The sequence below is a fragment of the Gouania willdenowi genome, chromosome 18 (genome assembly GCF_900634775.1).
Source record: "Gouania willdenowi chromosome 18, fGouWil2.1, whole genome shotgun sequence".
Taxonomy (NCBI): Eukaryota; Metazoa; Chordata; class Actinopteri; order Blenniiformes; family Gobiesocidae; genus Gouania; species Gouania willdenowi.
The window spans coordinates 838,193-859,749 of record NC_041061.1 but is presented as its reverse complement, the minus strand read 5'-3'; the positions used below and the strand labels follow the sequence as shown (position 1 = coordinate 859,749).

General features: G+C 40.3%; 1 non-coding gene and 1 pseudogene across 1 annotated transcript; both read left to right on the top strand.

Annotated features, from left to right (window-relative positions):
* Nucleotides 1-1,131: 1,131 nt before the first annotated feature.
* Nucleotides 1,132-6,176, top strand: LOC114480767 (eukaryotic translation initiation factor 4 gamma 1-like; annotated as a pseudogene).
* LOC114480897 (small nucleolar RNA SNORD66) lies at nucleotides 1,886-1,962 on the top strand. The gene has a single exon (XR_003676185.1). It is a non-coding gene; the product is annotated as a small nucleolar RNA SNORD66 (small nucleolar RNA).
* Nucleotides 6,177-21,557: the final 15,381 nt, after the last annotated feature.

Here is a 21,557-nt window from a genome sequence, read left to right as displayed (position 1 = left end):
TTATAAAGTACCGAAGATTGTTGTTCACAAAGATGAGAAATGTAAAAAGTTCACAGAACGACGTCATAAAAAGTGGATTTTAAAGCACCAGTAGATTTATTACACCACATATGTGCATGTTTTACATAACATCCAATCTTTGGTTTTGATTTATTTATGTATTATTAACGTTTCAATTCACCAGTAATGTGACTGATGCGTTGCTTCTTTTTATGTCTGGAGTCACCAGATTATCTGGATACTATTTGGATCATAACACTGTTTGGTAAAGTTAGCAGATATTCACAGATTCAGACTTCCAGCATCAATAACTATTTAACAAATGACACCTCTGTCATCAGTGTGAGGAGGACAATATGATACAAGATCATTTTTAATAAACGCAGCAGAATAAAAGTCCGTCTGTCGGTCGTTCTGTGTGGTGAGATTAAAACATGAAGCTGTCGTCATAGTTTCCCTTAAATATCCAAATATAATACAAACAGAACCAGATTTAATTTTAAAACAGAAAAACGCTTGTTTTGACCTGTTTAGTCTTTAAACAGATAAACGTTTATTCAATTTTCCCGGGTGGGGGGTGGGGGGGGGGGGTGCTACTCTGAACTGAGTGTTTTTGTGCCCCCCGCATTTTCATAATGCCCCCACCCACAGTTTTCTTAATGCCCAGTTAATGCTGCCTGGCGTTGACTCTGGGTCGTCATGGTAACTCAGGATAAGATGAAAGCTGCATAGAAGCTTTGCAGGCCAGCTCATTGTTGACAGGTAGTCATGGTAACTCAGATAAGATGAAAGCAGCATAGAAGCTTTGCAGGCCAGCTCATTGTTGACAGGTAGTCATGGTAACTCAGATAAGATGAAAGCAGCATAGAAGCTTTGCAGAACAGCTCATACAAGTTGAAAGTGAAGTATCTTCAGCAGTGAGTGCCCAAAAGACTTTTAAAAACAACTAAAGTGGATCTAATTTTCTACAAAGCAAGTGTCCTCGGTGAGAAACATTTGTAGCTAAAGTGAGTAATAATTATAATATTTAATGTGCGTTGGAACTACTTTGTGGAGTTTGAAAGAAGTGGCTCCTAAAAGGTAGTAACATTTCTTTCTCTTACAGCTGCTATGTCTGTGCCAAAGACAAACATGAAGGAACTTAACAAAAAGGAGGCCATTGGGGACCTTCTGGATGACTTCACAGAGGTGAGCATCAGCTCTATTTTTTCACACTCATTTTATAGTTTACAAATCTTAGATCTTTATTATGGAAAATAAAAACTTTGGGGAAACCAGTTTCAATTGTCCTGTTGTAAACTGTTACTCTGTATGAGATCTTTTTATGACTTTATTGCACAATTGTTACCAATTAGGGCCGTATTCAGTAAAATAAGAACATTAGAATGACCAGTTGGTGACGATAATGTTTTAGTTTACCTTCTTTAAAATAACATTTGTCCCTTGTTCTCTTTCAGCCTCCTGGTTTCAGTCGCTCCCAGCAGGGCCAGCGCAAAGAGCCCAGGAAAATCATCATCCACAGCATGTCTCTAAATTATGACGTGCAACTAAACAAGCTGAGAAAGCCTGGAAACCTACGGTGAAGAAGAACTCTTGCAGCCGTGGTGCTGAGGAGGTTGTGGATAATGATCCTGAGGTGGCCAAAACTGGGGAGCTGTTCAAGCAATTGCGTAGCATCCTGAACAAGCTCACCCCACAAAAGTTTCCAGAGCTAATGAAGCAGGTGTCTGAACTAACAATAGACACAGAGGAAAGGCTGAAAGGTGCCATTGACCTGATATCTGAGAAGGCCATCTTGGAACCAAACTTCTCTGTGGCCTATGCCAACATGTGCCGCGGCCTAATGGGGGTGAGTGCGTGTCTTTGGGTATTTTGTCTCTATTGGCTTCATTGATGATTGTTCTTAAGTGTCACGGGTCTGGGCCACTGAATGTCAATGATGGTGATGAGGAACTGATGAAGTAATCATATATATTATGTTTCATGTCCACTAATAAAATCAGCTTTAGTAATATTCTTCCATATTCCATCAACAGTTGAAAGTCCCCAGTGCCGACAAACCAGGTAAAACTGCAAACTTCCTCTATCTCCTACTCAATCGTTGCCAGAAGGAGTTTGAGAAAGACCAGGATGATGATGAGATCTTTGAAAAGAAACAGAAGGAGCTGGAGGCTGCCAAAGATGTAAGATGACACATTTGTTTGTCCTCAAGAGTGGGTTTGTACCTCAAGAGTGGGTCCGAGATTTAATCATTTGTGTCACCTGTTAGGATGAGGAGCGTGAACGTCTGCGGGTTGAGCTGGAAAACGCCAGGGTTATTGCCCGCCGCCGCTCACTGGGCAACATCAAGTTTGTTGGTGAGCTCTTCAAGCTGAAGATGCTGACCGAGGCCATTATGCATGCCTGTGTAGTTAAACTACTGAAGAACCATGACGAAAAGTCTCTGGAGTGTCTCTGCAGACTTCTCTCCACCATTGGCAAAGACCTGGACTTTGAAAAGGCCAAGGTAAGTACAATAATGAAGCATCTACATGCATCGTATCGCGATGTACCTGGCGATACCCAGCCCTAGTTTATACCTTAGTTGTCATTGCTAAGTCTGTTGTATTTCCCTAACAGCCTCAAATGGACGAGTATTTCAATCAGATGAACAAAATCATCAAGGAAAAGATGACCTCTTCCAGAATCCGCTTTATGCTGCAAGATGTTCTAGACCTCAGAAAGGTAAATGGTTTAGCTTCTTTATATTTGCAGATCTAATGAAAAAAAGCTGTTTTGTCAAACTTATTGCTAGGGGTGTCCTGATCAGATAATTTTGAGTATGTATAATTTGTGTTGATATGGAGTCAGAATACAGGCTAAAATATCAGTATCGTATCAGTAGTGAAAAAGTTGGATCTTGAACACCTACTTATTGCTCTCAATAAAGGTGACATGTGTCCAGAAACTAAACCATATTCAATCATTTGTAACTTCTGCTATTTAATTGTGTTTCCCAATCACAGAATATCTGGGTGCCCCGTAGAGGAGACCAAGGTCCCAAAACTATTGACCAGATTCATAAGGAGGCAGAGTTGGAAGAGCATCAAGAACAGATCAAAGTCCACCAGCAGCTCCTGTCAAAGAAGGAAAGCTCTGGAGGAGGTGGTAGAATGTGTGGGGGGGGCATGGGAGGTCCAGGGTATCATACACCGGGCGGTGGACCAAATAGCCAGCCTCAGGATGATGGATGTGGGAACACGGTGCTCATCTCCAAGGACAGACCCATCGATACCAATCGCCTTTACAAAATCATAAAGGTCAGCAAAGCTAGTGACGTCAATGAGTCAACTGTTAAAAAGTAGATCATTTGATTTGTTCTATAGGGATGTTGTTGGTTCATAAATGTACTGTTCTCTGTTGCCTTCTAGTCCGGTGGTATGGACTTAAACAATCTGGTGCTGGCTCCTGGTGGCAAAGCCGGGTGCAAGGGCGTGTGGCGCAGCTGGGAAAAAGGCTGCAGTGGAGGCACTGAAGCTAAACCAGCAAGTGCAGATCAAGGTAAACAATGTCAAATAGGTTGACTGACTTGGGTTGGAAGATTGGCTCCTGATCTGTCCTATTTTTCTTCTTCCTTTTAGAGTCAGGGCGTCCTGCTACCAGCACTCTGAACCACTTCTCAGCCCTTCAGCAGACTTCATCACTGTTGTCTTCATCAGACACTGATCACAGAGACAGGGATCACTTTGACAGATCTGGCCACGTTGATGGACGGGAAGGAAGCCCAATCACCAAGAGAAGCTTCAGCAAGGAGTCCCAGGAGCGTGGTGGCAGAAGTGAGGAGAGCGCTCCCACTCCCCCTCCTTCTCTTCCCAAACCTTCCCTTAGCGAAGAGGAGATGGAGAAGAAGTCCAAAGCCATCATTGATGAATACCTCCACATTACTGACTTGAAGGTTCAAAGAATTTGACCAACATACAACAGCAGGACATTTACCTGCACGTTGAGTGTGAACATGACTAACGTTTGTCTTCTCCTGGTCCTGTAGGAGGCGCTGCAGTGCGTGGCAGAGCTCAACAGTGCCTCAATGCTTTATGTGTTTGTGCGGCAAGGCCTGGAGTCCACACTTGAACGCAGCACAACTGTCAGGGACCACTTGGGCCTGTTGCTGCATCAACTTGTGAAAGTTGGGACGTTACCCACTGAACAATACTACAAAGGGTGAGCATCTGTCAAAGAACAATGTATCTAAAGCCTGGGTCACACTAAAGACTGACACTGAATTGTTGACTGTGCTGTCATAGGCTCCAGGAGATCTTGGAGGTAACAGAAGACATGGCCATTGATATACCTTACATGTGGCTGTACCTGGCTGAACTCATCACCCCTATGCTCCATGAAGGAGGCATCCCTATGGGACAGCTCTTCAGGTGAGAAAAGTTGAAAAACATTTGCAATCCGACTGTTTTAATATAATCAATATAATACAAAATGTCCCTTTCTTAACAAAAATGTTTTGTTTGTCCCAGGGAGATCTCAAAGCCTCTGGTGCCTCTGGGAAAGGCTGGCGTGCTGCTGGCACAGATCCTCCAGCTGCTGTGCAAAGGAATGGTATGTACACAAAGGTTTCTGGGTTGAATTTGTCTAAAATAAAATGTGTTGCATTGTCTCAACGCTTTTAAGAATAAGTCATATTTCAACTTGATCTTGTTTTTTTAATCATCTGAACTTGTTTATTTACTCATTTATTAGACTCCCAAGAAAGTTGGGGATCTGTGGATTGAAGCTGGCCTGAATTGGAATGACTTTCTTCCTGAGGACAAAGATGTGAACAAGTTTGTCACTGAGCAGGTATTCAAAACGTTATGGAACCATTAGGTGTAAATGTGAGTCAATGGTTTGCACTGTAGAACCCTGGTTTAAATGTGGACTTGTAACTTTCAGAAAGTGGAGTTCACCACAGGAGAGGAGCTGGGGCCAAAGGAAGTGGTGAAGAAGCAGCTCCTCAGTGGAGAAGAACTCAGCAAACAGCTGGACAGACTGCTTCAAGACAAGGCTGATAACAAGCACATCATGGACTGGGTTGAGGTGTGTGACCGTTGCTCAGACTCTGGAATTCATCTAAATGTAAACACTATTTGATCAAGTGTTTGAAACATTTCTTGCTCATTTTCAGGCTAATTTGGATGAGGAGCAGGCTGCTTCTAATCACTTTGTACGATCACTGATGGCCTCAGTGTGTGGGATCGCTATCATATGTAAGCATAACATAAGCTTCAAACTCTAATGGCAAACTAAATGGTGCTCCCCCCATGTTAACGTGTTGTTTGTTTCTTCTTAAAAACCAAGGTGAACACCCGTACAAGGCCATTGCTGAGCAGATCATGGTAAGAGCCGAGCTGCTGCAGAAATACCTGAATGACGAGGAGAAGGAGCTGCAGGCTCTGTATGCCCTGCAGGCCATGATGGTACACATGGAGGAGCCTGCTAGTAAGTGTTGTTTTATTATTTACCAGGAGGAAAAATACTATTACCATTTTATTAAAATAAAACTTTACTTTATTCTTGAAATATTCTGACTTTAATCCTGTAGTGCCCAGATTTTTATTGTATTTTATTTGAATGTGGCCCTAATACGCCGTTGTACATATGTTTGTTCATTTACATTTAAAATGTCTGTAGATTTCTAAGGACTTTATTGGTACAAAGTGGACTTACTGACAGAAATCCACAGTTCTGCTCCTAACAACTGACCTTTGCATCTTGTTTCTGCAGATCTGCTGTGTATGTTCTTCGACACCTTGTACTATGAGGACATTATTAAAGAGGAGGCCTTCTACAAGTGGGAGACGAGTAAAGACCCTGCGGAGCAAACAGGAAGAGGTGTCGTGTTGAAGTCGGTCACAGCTTTCTTCACCTGGCTCCGTGAGCCTGAGGAGGAGTCTGACAAGGAATAATGTTTAAAAGACAAATGACTCTGAAGTCAACGTTTCTGCCCCCGTTTGGCAAAGCAGGTGCTTCTGCAGTGCGGCTGTTTGAACAATAACGCCCGAGTGGCAGACTCAAATCAATCCTCAGTGAGGATAAATCTTTGTCTTTGTTTTCTTCTGATGGATGGACTTGAAACAATCATTTCTCTCCCCTCACTCTTTGGTGTTCCCTTCACACCCACCCTTCCTGCTTGTCCCAGCAAGTGTCCTCATAATTAACAAATAAATTCATTAAAAATCCTACAATGTGATTTTCTGGATGTTTTTTTTCATTTAGTCTCTCATAGTTGAGGTTTACCTATGATGAAAATTACAGGCCTCTCTCATCTTTTTAAGAGGGAGAACTTGCACAATTGGTGGTTGACTGAATACTTTTTTTTGCCCTACTGTATAAATCACATGTAAAGATCCCAATTCAAACAGTTCAAAGGTCATACTGTAGCTCTGCCAATATAGCACTGTTAGCTGTGCTGAGCAGTGAATATTGATCATTTTACACTTTAAAATAGTAAAGTCATTAAAGACTAAAATAATTAGGATTGTATATTTTAAGTCTAGAATCTGCAGTAGCTTCCTATTCTCGTGGTAAACGTGTCCATATTTAACAATGACTGCTTTAATGGAACCAATATGACACCAACTAATTGGTAAGTGTGAAAAATAATAATAATAATAATAATTTGAAGCTAAGTAATGGTGATCAGCATTGCAGGGTTGGGGTCAATTATAATTGTAATCATGTAATTGATAATAAATTACAATCATGGTGTAATTGTAATTGACAGTTCTATGTACAATTTTACACATTTGTAATGAACAATTATTAAAATGTGTTTCATATCAAACTGTCCCACATTTTATCATTAAAATAAATTAAAATCTAGGGATATAAAAATCTAGGGACACAATAAAGGCTCAGATGCACCAAAAATATTAAAACATGTATTTACAATGATTAGGAAGCCTAACAAGGTAACCAATAAATATGAAATAAATGAGATGATAGATATGTGTTTTTAGTGTATTTTACAGCTGATTTAGGACCTGTTGTCATCAGAGATGCTAACAGAAGGCTAACACAAGAGGAAGGCTACCTTTTATTAGCTTATTTATTTCAGCCTTAGTAATTGTGATTCATTGTAATTTAACTTTAGTAAATTCAGAATATAATTGTAATTGACTTTCTGAGGATATATAATCATCAGTCACTGTAATGGTAATTGAATTGTAATTGTAAGTGAAAAATGTAATTGAGCCCCAACCCTGCAGCATAGTTTTGTTCTGCGGTGCTTGTCATGATGTAATAAAATGTGTAAATAACAGATTGTGATGAAGTGATATTTTCACAGACTATGTACTCACCACATCAATAAACAGTCACCTTAGACCTCCACAGCAGCAACACTCAGCACAGCAACACACAACATTTCATCAAACATGGCAACCTTTAAAAAGTGAAAGGAGACAAACAGAGAAAGGTGAGAAAGAATTACACCTGATGGACTTGATCACATGATCAAGGTTCTGGTATTTTCACTCTAGAAAAATAGTTGATCATGTATTTTATACAGTACTTACATAGAGGAAACCACGGCAGGCTCCCAAAAATGAGTGACAGCATCCTATAAGAGACAGTGAGAGGTTAAGGCTGGAAGAAAACTGTAGCTTATGTATAGAACCCTGGTTCTAGGAGTAATATGAGTGAGATGTCTCACTATGGGATGCAACCTCTGTCTGCATTCCTCAGATGCATTATTTCAATCTGCCAATCCTGATTGGCCGGTGAAGTGCGTCCGTCTGCTAGGGACCCACCCACCTCCTATAAAAGGAGGACATGAACAGATACGCACCATTCAATATAAGCCTTGTTCGAGCAAGAAGGATTGTCTGGTGAGTCATCTCACTCATATTTTCATAGAACCGGGGTTATATACTGTACATAACCCAAAGTTCTATTTCATAATATTTAGTGAGATGTCTCATTCATGGATATGGAAAATGTCATAAAACTACATTAAAACTATACAAACATTAATAAAATGTCATAAAACTACATTAAAACTATACAAACATTAATAAAAATGTCATAAAACTACATTAAAACTATACAAACATTAATAAAATGTCATAAAACTACATTAAAACTACACAAACTATTACAAAATATCATAAAACTACATTACAAATACACACTGGCGTGGCCATACCAGCCTGTCATTGCCCGATCCCGTTGGATCTCGGAAGCTAAGCATGTCTGGGTCTGGTTAGTAGGTGGATGGAGACCACTGAGAATTCCAGGTGCCACAGTGGGGTGGCAGTCACCCAGTGGTATCTGTCATTGTGCCCTTGGGCAAGACACTTCACCTACATTGCCTAGTATGAATGTAGTGTGTGAGTGAGTGTTGGTCGGAGGGGCCGATGGCGCACTATGGCAGCCTTTATTTGGATCTACAACCAAACTAGACAGACACAGACTACAAAGGATAATCAGGACTGTAGAAAAGATCATTGGTGTTGATCTGCCCTCCATCCAAGAATTATACCTGTCCAGGGTCAGGAAACGGGCAGGTAGCATCACTGCAGACTCCTCCCACCCTGCACACAATCTGTTTAAACTCCTCCCCTCCGGCAGACGCTACAGATCACTGTACGCCATAAAAACAGTTTGTTCCCCCAGGCTGTCACTGTGATCAACTCTAAACAGTCATAGAGTGTCAGACCTGTTTCTGTTACTGTGAAATAACCTGGAACTAACATAACAACCCTGGATCAACCTGTCACTGAGAATGTTCATGTACATAATATTTAATTTAAATGTTCACCTGCACTACTCATCAATGCACTACTGCACTATTATCTTATTATTATTGTATTTTTATTTTATTTCATTATTATTACTATTATTATTATTATCTTGTTATTTTATTTAGTTTGCACATATTAGTCTAACTACTCTTATATTTATGTTTATACTTCTTTTTCATTTCTTTTTTTTATTCTAGTTGATTGTTATTATTTAATGTTTACACTATCAGAGAGAGCACAGTTCACCAAGACAAATTCCTCGTGTGTATTCAATACATTACTTGATCAATAAAGTTGATTCTGACTCTGATAGTGTGTACATTTATAAAAGTGGCAAGTGTAATATATATATAAATATAGGAAATATTCTAAATACAATATATATATAATAATTTAATATGACTAAACTATAATGAAGTACTATCAAAAATATATCAAAGTAAAAGGAGGTAATGACAGTAGTTCACTGACTTTTCGGGTCACAGATTATTGCACAACACCGGTATATTTCCAGTCAAAATGACAATATTTAGGACACATTAAAATGATTTCATACCGCAATTAATATAATACAATTATTTGATTCTACTTCATTAACCCCCCACTATGGACGACCAAACCTGCCAAAAGTATTAATAAATACATGAATAAATGAATATTGGAATAATTTAGCACAAACTGTGTGTCTAATGACTAGTCTATGGTTACGTTTAAAGTGTCCATAGCAACGGCTAAAAAGCTTCATATGAAATGGTTGCTATGGTGACGATTTTGGAACATCTTCTGTTGACTCTTTGTTCTATTTTAGATAGAACTCAGTAAGGCTTTGATGTTCAGATGAAAGAACACACAAAGCAGTTCAGAGTCTGAGAAACAACACTGTCTTTGTTAAACCTGACACTACATCTACTAAAATGCCTAAGAACGCTCACAGACAAGGTCGGCGCCGTTTTGAGAGAAAAAAGAAAGATGATCCAGTGATGGCTCCCACTGAAGACTTTGACTGGACAAAGCTTTTTTCCCTCCTTGATTCACAACCTTCACCAAGTCCTGATGGATCTTCTAAACACCAGGAACCAGTTAAAGAAACAGTAGCAGACAACAAGGCTCACAACCCAGAGTCTGTTACAGAGAGTCTGTGCTTGGATACTTCACTCCTTGGCTCTCAGCCCATGGAAATGTCCATCCTCCACTGTTCTCAGGTCCAAAATGATACTTCTGTGCTGGACCAACTGAAGGAGGAAAATGAAAACCTTAAACTGTCTCTGAACCTGTCCCAACAAGCATTAGAGGCCCAACTGACCCAGTGGGACAAAGACAAGGCCAGATTATTGGACACGCAGAAGGAGAAGGAGACCATCGTTGAGCAGCAACGAGAGATGATTGACCACCTCAAACAGACACTGGAGAAATCATCAGAAGACTTTAAGGTGCTGAAGGAGCAGTGGGCCACAGAAAAAGATGCTCAACAACAGCAAACCAATCTGATGATTCACCTCAAAGAAGAGGAAATCTCCCGCCTCAGCGCTTTATGGGAAACAGCTGAGCGTACGGTCTCCATCCAAGTCCTGGAAGTGGAAAATAAAGCTCATCTGGAGGCTGAACATGTAAAAATGATCTCCACCTTGAAGGCCTGTATCACTACTGAACAGGAAAAGCTTGAAGAAACAAGAGAGAAATGCAAGCAACTGAACCACTTCCAAAAACAGGACAAGGAGCTGATCCACCTTCTTCAGACCGAGCTGAAGAAGAAGGAAGGAGAACTTCTAGAACAACACGTTCAGGCCATGAAAGAGCAGGAGAACCTTCATTTTCAAATCATGCTGCTGAGGGAGAAGAATGTCTCTGCTTTAGTAGAAACTGATCTGTTGAAAAGAAATCTCAGCATGAACATCAGTGAACCTGAGAAAGATCCTCCAGAGAAGAAATCTGTGTTTAAGAGGTTCATCAACTTTCTGACAAAGCGATGGCAGAGGAGGTCAAAGATCTGATCATGGACATCATCAGCTGATACAGACTTGGAGCAAAATCTGGACTGGAAGTGTAGTTTAATGCTGACTAGTCAAATAAATGGAAAGCTTTAAATGTTGGGGATGCTTGTCTTACTCTGTGACTTCCTGAAGTCACAAGTCAGAAAAGATAAAGTCTTGAAAACTTTCTTTCAAATTCACAAAAACTATTGTTACTCATTCCACAATCAATAAAAAAAGAAATAAAAACTCTCCCAAAATGATGTGTTTCTACTAAATTTCTCTTTGTCTGATGAAGTAAAAGGAAGAAATGAGAGACACAACCTTTTACAGCCTTTATGCTGACTAATCAATTCTCATCATGTTATTTTATTGCCATTATTATTCAAATTATTATTATTGGTACAACTACTGCATTAATGTTATTGCTATTCTTATAATTACCATTATATTCTCATATTATTTTATATTATAGTTAATGTTATTCTCATTGTATTATTATATTGCTATATTATCATTATATTACTTTATCATTATTTAATATTATAGTTTTTTAATCATATTATAGTTACTAGATTCTTATTTTTAACTTCTTACGTTTCAAAAGGTTTATTTTGATTTTGAAATCAACACAAATGAAATCCACCACTTTTCTGTGTCTCTTCTCTATGGTCGTATGTTGGATGTACATGACATGTTTACGTGGAATTCATGTAGTGTTTTTCTTTGTTGAGGTAGGGTCTAAAGACAGGGGATGCTCTGGTACATTTATGATCTATTTATCTAAGTCCAGCAAACATTGGTGCAACCTTTATCTATATATCATGTGTTCATGTCCCATAGAATTAAAGCAGGGAAATCACACACGCTATTTTACTTTGTACCCACAAATGAACCCCTTTATAATCAATCAAAAAAATAAATTAAATAAATTAAAATCTCAAATCTAGAAACACCAAAACATAAAAGCATTAGATGTGCTCTATTAAATATTAGATCACTGAGATCCAAATCTCTACTAGTAAATGACCTTATCTCAGAAAATAACTTTGATTTATTCTGTTTAACTGAAACATGGCTGTATCAAGATGAATATGTTAGTTTAAATGAAGCCACTCCTCCCAGTCATTTAAATACTCATATGCCACGAGACATAGGCCGTGGAGGTGGTGTAGCAGCTATTTATCATTCCTCTCTCCTAATCTATCCTAAACCAAAGGCCAGTTACACTTCCTTTGAAAGCCTGGTTCTAAATTTATCTCATACTGAATCAAAAACCTGCCAGCCAGTCTTATTTGTGATAATTTACCGTCCTCCAGGCCCTTATTCTGAATTTCTATCAGAATTCTCTGAGTTTATATCAAACTTAGTCCTCAGTTCTGATAAAATACTGATAGTAGGAGATTTTAATATCCATGTGGACAAAGATAGTGATAGCCTGAGCTCAGCCTTTATGTCCCTAATAGACTCAGTTGGCTTTTTTCAAACTATTAATGAAGCTACTCATCGTTTAAATCATACTCTTGATCTTGTTCTAACATATGGCCTTGATATTAATGAACTAAAAGTCTACCCTGAAAATCCTCTGCTATCAGATCACTTTTTAATATCTTTTAACATCATCCTAGAGGATCTCGCACTGTGCAATAAAATAGTTAGGAGTAGAAATCTATCCAACAGTGCTGTGGCTAAATTTAAAGAGGCCATTCCTGCTGCCTTAAACTCAGTGCACCATCCAATAAATAACTATGATATTAATTATAACCCCTCTCAACTGGATCTGCTTGTCGATAGCTCTGCTAGTCTACTAAAATCCACCTTGGACTCAATTGCCCCATTGAGGGAAAAAACTATTAAACGTCAGAGGAAAGCTCCGTGGTTTAGCTCTGAAACTCACACACTCAAACAAACAACCCGTAAATTAGAGAGAATGTGGCGCTCCAATAAAACAGAGGAGTCACGAATACTCTGGCAAGAAAGCCATAGTAAATACATGACAGCCTTACGACATAGTCCATCTACATACTATTCCTCACTAATTGAAGAAAATAAAAATAATCCGAGGTACCTTTTCAGCACTGTAGCCAGGCTAACACAAAGTCAGAGCTCTATTGAGCCCATGATTCCTCTAGCCCTCAGCTGTGAGGACTTTATGACATTTTTTAACCATAAAATTCACAAGATTAGAGATAAAATTAGCCACTCCCTGCCTTCACCTGGGCCTGCTGTACCATTAAATGTAAATAGGCCTAACCTAAACTGTTTCACACATATAGGACTTCAGGAACTTAACTCTATTATTTCATCCTCCAAACCATCGACCTGCCTTTCAGATCCGATCCCAACTAAGCTGTTTAAAGAAGTTGTTCCCCTGGTCTGCCCATCTTTGTTGGAGACAATAAATATATCCCTATCAATAGGCTACGTGCCACAGTCCTTTAAAGTAGCTGTAATCAAACCCCTTCTCAAAAAACCTACTCTTGATTCCAGCACTTTAGCAAACTACAGGCCTATATCTAATCTTCCTTTTATTTCAAAGATTCTTGAGAAAGTTGTGGCGGCTCAGCTCTGTGACTTCCTTCAAAACAACAGCCTGTTCGAGGACTTCCAGTCAGGTTTTAGAGCTCAACACAGCACAGAGACTGCTTTAGTTAAAGTAACTAATGATCTACTCTGGGCTTCAGATGAAGGACGACTCTCAGTGCTGGTTTTATTAGATCTTAGTGCAGCTTTTGACACTATAGATCACTATATTCTACTAGAGAGATTAGAGAAATTACTTGGAATCACAGGGACTGCCCTAAACTGGTTTAAGTCCTACCTATCTGATAGGTACCAGTTTGTACACGTGAATAATAAGTCTTCTGTGTACACTAAAGTAAGCTACGGGGTTCCTCAGGGCTCTGTGCTAGGTCCAATCCTCTTCTGTATCTATATGATCCCCCTTGGTAATGTTATGAGAAAATACTCTGTTAACTGCTATGCTGATGATACCCAACTGTATGTATCAATGAAGCCAGGTGAGACAAATCAGCTATCTAAACTTGAGGCCTGTCTAAAGCACATTAGGGCCTGGATGGACCAAAATTTTCTTCTTCTTAACTCAGACAAGACTGAGGTCATTGTACTGGGCCCATGACACCTTAGAGAAACCTATGCTAGCCTAACTGCCCTAGATGGCATTACTCTGGCACGAAGCACAACTGTTAGAAACTTTGGGGTTCTATTTGATCAGGATTTATCCTTCAACTCTCACATAAAACAAACTTCAAGAACTGCCTTCTTTCATCTCCGTAACATTGCTAAAATCAGACCTATCCTGTCTCAGAGCGACGCCGAAAAGCTAGTCCATGCTTTTGTTACCTCTAGACTGGATTATTGTAATTCTCTTTTAGCAGGCTGCCCGAGCAAGTCGCTTAAGACACTTTAGCTGGTTCAAAATGCTGCAGCACATGTACTGACTAAAACTAGGAGAAGAGATCACATTACTCCTGTATTAGCCTCTCTGCATTGGCTTCCCATAAAATATAGAATAGAATTCAAGATTCCGGAGCAGCAAAGATTCTCCGGCTTTGCTGCTCCGGGGCCCACAGTGCCGCTTGCCCGTCTGCACCATCTACCTTCTCGCGTGGCCCGCCACGCGGACGGGCCCGGCTCGCACCGGACAGTCCTCCTACATGTACACTTCACCTCACTCCCAGCTGGTCTGGCCCATTCACAATATGCACCACACACCCATACCCAACCCTTGGGGGGCTGGATGGTGGGACTGGGGGTGGAGGGGGCCGCCACCTGTGTCACTATGTAGTGGCGTGGGGGCGGCACTCCCACCTCTAGTTACCCTACTAATCCCTCCAATTTTAATCACACCTCAACATGCCACCCCCCGGAGGGTGTACCCTCACTTACACCCTCCGGCCTATTACACCACATACACGTATATCCACAGAGGTAGGATGGGGAGCACCGCTCCCCTCCATCCCCCTTCTTTTAATTACACCCCATACATTCACTGAACACACACACTCACACAGGGGATAGGGAAGTGCCTCTCCATTGGGGAATGGAGAGGCACCATAACAGGGTGGTGGGTTGGCTCACATATTTGGGCCTCTCCGGTGGGGGCCTGGCCCTCTGTTGGTGGCTGGGCCACTACATAGAGTGAAAATACATCAGGATGGTGTGGTCGGGCGTGGCGGTGGGTCTCGGGGGGGCTTTGCTGGGGTCTCTCCTTGCGGGGTCTTTCCGGGCGGTGTCGGCCTGGTGGAGCGCGGGGACGCTTCCTCCCCTTGGGTGGGGCTTGGTGCTTGTTTCGTCGGCTGGTGGCCTTGGGGGCGGACCCCGCGGTGTGCGGGCCTGGGGCGGCCTGCCTCGCCGGTGTGGGGGGTGGGTGTGCTGGGGGTGTGCTGGTGTCCTCACCGGGGTTGGGGCGGGGTTGCTAGGTGCCTCGGAGCGATGCTGTTTACTGGGGGGCGGCGCTAGCTGTTCCGGTGGTGGAGGTTGCTGTCGGCCGCCTGGTGGGTCTGTCCTGCCATCTGCGGACTGGTGGGTGGGTCCGGGGCATCTTTGGCTCGGGGCTGCGGTTCCGCACTTGATGTGTGCCTTTGGGGTGCCTCCGTCCCTGCGGTGGGGATCGCCGGTTGCTCGCGTATGCATAAAGTGGTAGTCTATGGTTACGTTTAAAGTGTCAATAGCAACGGCTAAAAAGCTTCATATGAAATGGTTGCTATGGTGATGATTTTGGAACATCTTCTGTTGACTCTTTGTTCTATTTTAGATAGAACTCAGTAAGGCTTTGATGTTCAGATGAAAGAACACACAAAGCAGTTCAGAGTCTGAGAAACAACACTGTCTTTGTTAAACCTGACACTACATCTACTAAAATGCCTAAGAACGCTCACAGACAAGGTCGGCGCCGTTTTGAGAGAAAAAAGAAAGATGATCCAGTGATGGCTCCCACTGAAGACTTTGACTGGACAAAGCTTTTTTCCCTCCTTGATTCACAACCTTCACCAAGTCCTGATGGATCTTCTAAACACCAGGAACCAGTTAAAGAAACAGTAGCAGACAACAAGGCTCACAACCCAGAGTCTGTTACAGAGAGTCTGTGCTTGGATACTTCACTCCTTGGCTCTCAGCCCATGGAAATGTCCATCCTCCGCTGTTCTCAGGTCCAAAATGATACTTCTGTGCTGGACCAACTGAAGGAGGAAAATGAAAACCTTAAACTGTCTCTGAACCTGTCCCAACAAGCATTAGAGGCCCAACTGACCCAGTGGGACAAAGACAAGGCCAGATTATTGGACACGCAGAAGGAGAAGGAGACCATCGTTGAGCAGCAACGAGAGATGATTGACCACCTCAAACAGACACTGGAGAAATCATCAGAAGACTTTAAGGTGCTGAAGGAGCAGTGGGCCACAGAAAAAGATGCTCAACAACAGCAAACCAATCTGATGATTCACCTCAAAGAAGAGGAAATCTCCCGCCTCAGCGCTTTATGGGAAACAGCTGAGCGTACGGTCTCCATCCAAGTCCTGGAAGTGGAAAATAAAGCTCATCTGGAGGCTGAACATGTCAAAATGATCTCCACCTTGAAGGCCTGTATCACTACTGAACAGGAAAAGCTTGAAGAAACAAGAGAGAAATGCAAGCAACTGAACCACTTCCAAAAACAGGACAAGGAGCTGATCCACCTTCTTCAGACCGAGCTGAAGAAGAAGGAAGGAGAACTTCTAGAACAACACGTTCAGGCCATGAAAGAGCAGGAGAACCTTCATTTTCAAATCATGCTGCTGAGGGAGAAGAATGTCTCTGCTTTAGTAGAAACTGATCTGTTGAAAAGAAATCTCAGCATGAACATCAGTGAACCTGAGAAAGATCCTCCAGAGAAGAAATCTGTGTTTAAGAGGTTCATCAACTTTCTGACAAAGCGATGGCAGAGGAGGTCAAAGATCTGATCATGGACATCATCAGCTGATACAGACTTGGAGCAAAATCTGGACTGGAAGTGTAGTTTAATGCTGACTAGTCAAATAAATGGAAAGCTTTAAATGTTGGGGATGCTTGTCTTACTCTGTGACTTCCTGAAGTCACAAGTCAGAAAAGATCAAGTCTTGAAAACTTTCTTTCAAATTCACAAAAACTATTGTTACTCATTCCACAATCAATAAAAAAAGAAATAAAAACTCTCCCAAAATGATGTGTTTCTACTAAATTTCTCTTTGTCTGATGAAGTAAAAGGAAGAAATGAGAGACACAACCTTTTACAGCCTTCATGCTGACTCATCAATTCTCATCATGTTATTTTATTGCCATTATTATTCAAATTATTATTATTGGTACAACTACTGCATTAATGTTATTGCTATTCTTATAATTACCATTATATTCTCATATTATTTTATATTATAGTTAATGTTATTCTCATTGTATTATTATATTGCTATATTATCATTATATTACTTTATCATTATTTAATATTATTAATATTATAGTTTTTTAATCATATTATAGTTACTAGATTCTTATTTTTAACTTCTTACGTTTCAAAAGGTTTATTTTGATTTTGAAATCAACACAAATGAAATCCACCACTTTTCTGTGTCTCTTCTCTATGGTCGTATGTTGGATGTACATGACATGTTTACGTGGAATTCATGTAGTGTTTTTCTTTGTTGAGGTAGGGTCTAAAGACAGGGGATGCTCTGGTACATTTATGATCTATTTATCTAAGTCCAGCAAACATTGGTGCAACCTTTATCTATATATCATGTGTTCATGTCCCATAGAATTAAAGCAGGGAAATCACACACGCTATTTTACTTTGTACCCACAAATGAACCCCTTTATAACACTACAGAGTATGTTCACCTCTTTGTACATCCAACCTTCAAACACAAACTCATTTGACCATCAATGACAACTCTACTTAAGCTCCTCCCACTATATGAATACATACGTCCGACGGGCACTGTACTAGTTTAAAGAAAGTGTCTAGAGATTCGTTAAACGTACGCTGTAAAAACTGTTGCTTAGATACAACTTAATAAAAATAAGGTCACATTTTCCAACCACTTTTTAGTAGTTTAGTGAACTTCTTGTTTTTTTGATTCAGGAAAACTGAATTTTTTTGATTTTCCTGTGTTAAATTTTTCTAGGATAATTTTGAAGAAAAAGCAAAACTAACTTTAAAAACAGTCAGTTTTTAACTACATCATAATTAATGAAATAAAGTCAAATATATATGTATATATTTAGAAATTGATATGGATGAATTCATGCACTCAATCTTATTGATTTGTTTTGAAAGACTAAATGACTTCATAAATGAGTAAGAAATACCTCATAAAAACTGTTAGATTTAAGAAAGAGACGTATTTGTGTCCAACATTTTTATTTGACTAAAGTATTTTGTTACAACTTCACAGTTTCTATCAAATAAAAGTTGAACAGATCAGAGTAATCTTTGACCTGATCTTAAAAGTGCTGAATACAACATCTGAGTAGTGTCTTTAGCAAATGTAAACAAAGTGCAGAACAAAAAAAAAGTCTTTGATTTTAGGAAGCATATAAGAATATTTCAACAATTTTAATTCTGACCTGCAGCTGATAAAACCTTAAAGGGATCCTCCACTGTTTTTACAAATGTGGCCCAAAATCTTAGAAATATACTTATTAGAAGATCTATGCTTAACAAATGCATTACTTTGCAGTAAATTCATTGAATTCACTTTTAAAAATGGGACTACTTTAACGTTTTAAAAGCTTTATTCCACCACACAGCCCCATTTGCCTGTTACGTCCCATTACTTTCTGTAGGAGTGAAGCATTCAACCTGCTTTTTAGATCATTGAGCAGCTTTTTTGGTCAAAATGCTAATTTGTGCTACTTTTGGTTGCTCTAAATCAATGAAAAGATCAAGATGTGGATGTAAACCTCTGCTTTACCAAAAGATGATAAAAACAGTCGTGACCCAAAAAAATAATGTAGTTTCACGTGTGGTTTTGTGTTTTGGGCATAATTAAATATATCTGGGGCCTCATTTATAACTGTAGTGTACGTCCAAAATGGGGCCTGAAAGATGTGCAGGACACTTTTCATACAAAGATTGTGATTTATAAAAATAAAGTGTGTGCACTGGTGGCTAATGCTGAACCAGGCAAAAGGACATTTTGGAAATGTGGGAAAACAATGGTGCAAATGGTGAATTGAAGCCAGATTCATTTCACACATTTCATGTGTTCACATACCAGCGTTTTAGATCCACATAATCATACCCAAGCCTGCTGTGTTCTAGATGTAAAGAGTGAGACATTGGGTCATATTAAGGCTCTATTTTACGTGAATTGTAAAATGTGAATACGTTCCACGTTCGGATAAAACTTGGTGCAAAGCGGCATCAACACATGATCCATGTTTCCTGATGCAGAGCTGTTTCTGTAACAGACCGATGAGTTTCAACTGTGAAGGTGTGACAGTGTGGGCTCAGGTTTGTCCTGTAGCAGAAACACTATGACGCTACGTCTCAGACGCTTCTTTTCACCTCTGTCACATTTTACACCATGTAATGCAGTGACGACTGCTGTAAATAACTACCTTTACATTTATTTACGTGATTACTGTGAACACCAAATAAATCCTCTTTTTTCTGTGATGAAAATGAGAAAAGACTGACCTGTTTTATCAGGTGAAGACGAGTGAAAAAGGCAGATATTTTCAAACTCAGTCCACTTCCTGCACATGTGTGTTGAGCTCACTCTGAGCGCGCTACTACGGTGGCAGCTACGGCATCTTCAGAGGGACAAAATGCATAAAAACGGTAAAAATCACTCATTTAAAAGCAACAGTAGTGAAAGTTCTTTTTTTTTAGTGTACCACAAATATAATGCACATATATAATGGACAAATATAATGCACAAATATAATGCACATACTTAAACACAGCTCAGAAAGCATTAAGGCACAAAAAACTAAAATCCCCCTAAATCAGAGGTAAGGCTATAGTAAAGCATTAAAACAGGTGTTTTTTGTACAAACAATAACTAGGATATGACTGTGTGAGGTCTGCATCGAGGATGAACATTGTGATGTTTTTAAATAGTACAGTTAAAGTTGCTGAGGTGGTGGAGAAGGGAGTGGTCATCTGTGACACCTTCACTGCTGTCTCCCCTCTCATTAACCCAGACATGAAAATGATGATTTCTAAAGCCCCCCATTCATTAAAAATGAACAGCTGGGAAAGGAAGTGTCCAGATATGAACAGCTCGTGTCACAGATAAAAATGGTTTCTCTCAGGTGTAAGTCTCTGAAACTGAAGCACGTTGTGTGTCATGAAGACAGGTTTATATGATCCTAAAAGAACCTGAACCTGTCTTTCTCATTTAAAGTTGATGTTTTAATCACATGGTTTTTGCTTCCTCAGAGACAATGAAATGTTTTGGTTGTGGAGAGGAGGGGCACCTGATCCGCTCCTGCCCCGGGGTGGGCGGAGCACACCGGGCGGGGATTCGCCTGAAGATGCCGCCCCTGCCCCGGTTACCGTGTGGGCACTCCAGTTGCTGCTGTGAGGACGGGTTTCTTTCCTGCTCCGGTGGAGCGTCTGTCATGGGGGTTCCTCCTGCAGCACCGGTCCCCGTGGTTCCTGTGGTGTAATTTGAAGAGAAAAGTGAAGCCATGATGGCAGATGTGAATGAACAGTGTGACTATCAGGAAATGATGGAGGAGATGTCAGATGATGATCTCCTCAAAGTGTCTCAGAAAAGAAAAATTCACTAATCAGAAAAAAAGAGTAATGAAACAAATAAAATGAGTGTAAAGATGTCCACAGAGTCAGAGAGAGCCTTTCTGTGCGCTCGTGGGGATCTCTCCACGTGTGGTGATGTTGAGTTATGGTGCAGAGGTACAGTAGGGCGGGTCATCACAGTATAAAGTCTGTGGCTGTTTCCTGGGACAAAAAATAAAAAGTTATCTTTCAGATTTTATTTCATTTCATGCTGGGACCAATGAGCTACTTTTTTTTAATTTTGACTGTGTTTGCTAAGCTGACTTCTGGTCTGACTGTGTCCATTCACTGACAGCGTACAGGAGTCTGCTGCATAGATATTATATACTGTGGTGTCATTGTTTAACATGTGTGCTATTGAACGTACCCTAGATCTGTTGTAATGTGTATATGTCTATGACCTGCTCTGTTGATTCACGTGACATCACTCACATTGCTGCATCGCTACAAAGCTAGAGCGCTAAACAGGAAACTTGAGAATCTGTCATCTGAAATCATCAAAATGTCCATATTTTGTGTAGTTTACGGATGCTCCAATCGTTCTAACAGAGAAAAGGAAAATAGATTTTATAAAGTACCGAAGATTGTTGTTCACAAAGATGAGAAATGTAAAAAGTTCACAGAACGTCATAAAAAGTGGATTTTAAAGCACCAGTAGATTTATTACACCACATATGTGCATGTTTTACATAACATCCATTCTTTGGTTTTGATTTATTATGTATTAATAACGTTTCAATTCACCAGTAATGTGACTTATGCGTTGCTTCTTTTTATGTCTGGAGTCACCAGATTATCTGGATACTATTTGAATCACAACAATGTTTGGTGAAGTTAGCAGATATTCACAGATTCAGACTTCCAGCATCAATAACTATTTAACAAATGACACCTCTGTCATCAGTGTGAGGAGGACAATATGATACAAGATCATTTTTAACTGAGTGTTTTTGTGCCCCCCGCATTTTCATAATGCCCCCACCCACAGTTTTCTTAATGCCCCCCCAGTTAATGCTGCCTGGCGTTGAC